Below are 3,272 nucleotides of genomic sequence, written 5' to 3'. Positions count from 1 at the left end.
AGTTCCACCAAAACGAGCATTGCAGTCAAGTATTCTTAAATCTAAGTCACATACCTTCAAGAACGCATGTTATCTATTATTTTTTATTGCCCAAATAATAGACCGAAGAACGATTATAAGAAATGTAAACATAACAAAACTGTCAAAGCTAAACTTGAAAATGGGGGGGATTGCCAGATGAATGTACGTAACCAATAGTTATTCAAGACACGAACCATCATATCGGTATAGACACGAATTGACATGGCCACTATGAAAACGCCCACACTGACATACGATAAAAGAATCGGTGGTCACATACCACGAGACTAGAAAAATATATATTTTTTTTTGGAATTGGACACGGAGCGAGCCACACTCATCAGCCCTCGCAAGAACGGAATTACAACCAAGTAATTGAAGTGGATTAAAAGCTTGTGGTAAAAGCTGGCGACATTCGGGGAGGAATGAGTCACCCCTCAGTGGAAATTAATAGAGGCAAAAGGTGCCGTCACATTTCTTCCGGCAAATCCCCAGCCATGTTGTTGCGTAGAATAAAGAAGTTGTGAGCATCAAATCTGGACTATTCATTTGTCAGCAATTGAGTCACCATAAGCCGGTAATACAAAATCAGTACACGTAAGTCAGCCACTTTCTTGCCACCATCCATTGGAAACGAGCTATCCATCAACCGTAAATAAAGATTCCTGTTTGGACCGACAAACCAAGGTCAAGCAAATCATTGGCGCCCAACTTAACGGGTGAAAAAGAATAAGTTTTTGTTGAACATAACCACACTTAAGCCCGGCATAAAATACCGCGTGTTCAGCTGAAGGAATATAGCAATTTCATCATCGAATCAATTTAATACATCATAAAATTAGATTTAAGGAAAAATTAAAATCTTTTAGTCTTTTTTCTCATTTTGTTGGTCACAAAATTGTACGTCGGTGAACCATACATATTCGAATTTAATAGATTTTTGATAAATTTTTTCTTTTAGAAATTCCGCTATTATAAATCATCATTGAGATTGAATCAAATAATTATCTTTTGAATTCATGATCACTGTAAATCAATATCGTCCTCAGTCTTCACACGGCATGATTTAATTGATTTTTATTGGAGCTCGTTTTCAATCAAAATTTTTGTGGATACTTTGATTATTTATTTCCGCGGGGGTGAATGGTGATCGATCTGCGATGCGATCAGCAGTCATAACCATTCTTGTTCAGTTCAGTTCGCCAATTCTGAAAAGCAAGTTAATTTAATTTTTTTAATCAAGTAGCACCACGCATCGACGGTCAAGATTTTTGAACCGATAACTTTTCATTTCGTCTTTCGGTATAAGTTCAAGCAACGTAACCGATAACACGGTCAATATTAATTGAACCAAACTATTAATTTTTCTTTATTTTTGTAATTTCTTTGGGTATTCACTCCCCATAAAATTTGAAACTCGTATCAAAGTTATCTCGTTTAATATTCTCAAACTGGTTGAATATTCTCAGTCTGATTTGGTCTTCCGGTAAATTCGGGGGTGGATAGTTTTGATCTTTCTTGCGTACCTTGTTGGCGAGAGAAGGGACCGAAAGAGATACAGGCAATACTCAAGTACTCAAGGCCTTCGCTGCATCCCGGGAGCAAACAACTTGGTCCATAAAAAGATTCGAGGTAGTGCGTTAAACGCCATTCTCAGCCCACGTTCGGTATAATATTAAACAAAATTTTGGACCGAAAATCACATGAGATATACAACCAATTGAGCGTGACATTTTTGTTAAACTAATTAGATTTAAAGCAATATTCAAATAGTGATCGATTTATGCGGCATTATTTTTGAAAGTGGATATTCAAAACGACATACTCATAGAATAAAATAATAATAATAACAAATAATAAACTGAAGTAAATACTGTACTGATTCTAAATCGAGTACCATTATCTTATAACACAGACTTTAATAGCACGGACTTTATGTCTACCGTTGGCAGAATTTTTTAATAATCGGAATTTACAACTTGGTATTTGAGTCCTTAAACATGGAATTGTTTCCCATTCTCGATGCAACTTATTTGACAGACGAACAGCGACAGATCGAAGGGGAGATATATAACCTATATCCAGCGCCGGTTCAATGGACCGACACCGAAATAGCCGCCCTCAGTGGTAAATATCTGCTTACTTGGCCAACCATGGTTGATAAAATCCCATGCCATACACCAAATAAATGAGTTGGAAATATGTGAGAGAGCATATCGGGAACTGAAGGCTAATGAGGTGTTAACACCTCAGGGTCGTCTTCATCAAATGATACATTATTGTTATCGAACCGCTCGGTTGAAGTTAAAACCCGAGTCGGCGTCACGCCAGGCAGATCTGATCGGAAAATTTCAGGCGAAGATTCGTGAGCTTCGGCTGTCTTCACCGAATACGGGAATCCCGACGTGCGATCCCCAATTAAGTTTGAACTCGACCTTCCATGGTTTTGAGAACGAACGGGGAACGATGAGTTCAACTCAAAATATTGTTCCATCACATTATTTACCCTTAACCATACCAGATTCGATTCCAAACCAGACTATACCGACTTCGGTTCAGGCAACTGAACCACGGTATACCCTGACCACCAGCACGGTTAATTCAAATGCTCAACCAGCCGTTCTCAATTCAGTGTCAGGTGGAACGGAACCAACACCATTACACCAACTGTCTGTAATGGTGTCTGAGTTGCTGAGAGCCAAATCAAGCCACTATATTCGACGAATCTGCCCAAGGGGATGCAATGGATAGGAAATTCAGAAGCTTACCATCATGGATGGGACGTGCTCAATTCGATGGCGTTCATGTGAACGAAAAATTTCTATCGGTTGAAGATTATTTGGCTATTATTGGCTCATTTCGATATAAGATTGGAGTACCCGACCATGAATTGGTAACGCGTTTGGTACCCACACTCACGGGGGCCGCTCGACAATGGTACTTCACCGAACTGAGAAACTTCGGAGATTATCAAGATTTTTGCACGAAACTTCGTGCTCGTTTCCTCAACAAACATACTTGGGCCCAACTAATAATGTCATATGCACAGATTAAATTCGACCCACGTTCGCAAATAGTGCTGAAACATATCGATGACTTGACATTCCAATTGCAGGGTAATTCCTGTGGTCTGGAAGAACGGGACCACCTCGATATCATCATTGGTACCTTATCCGATCATCTGCGTGAACTCGTCCACACTCGACAAGTCCACACGCTGGAGCAATTGCGTGAGTTCGCTCGAATTGCAC

Source organism: Rhagoletis pomonella, unplaced genomic scaffold (assembly GCF_013731165.1).
Source record: "Rhagoletis pomonella isolate Grant_MI unplaced genomic scaffold, Rhpom_1.0 Rhpom_scaffold_00001, whole genome shotgun sequence".
Classification (NCBI taxonomy): Eukaryota; Metazoa; Arthropoda; class Insecta; order Diptera; family Tephritidae; genus Rhagoletis; species Rhagoletis pomonella.
This window is presented reverse-complemented; position numbering follows the sequence as displayed.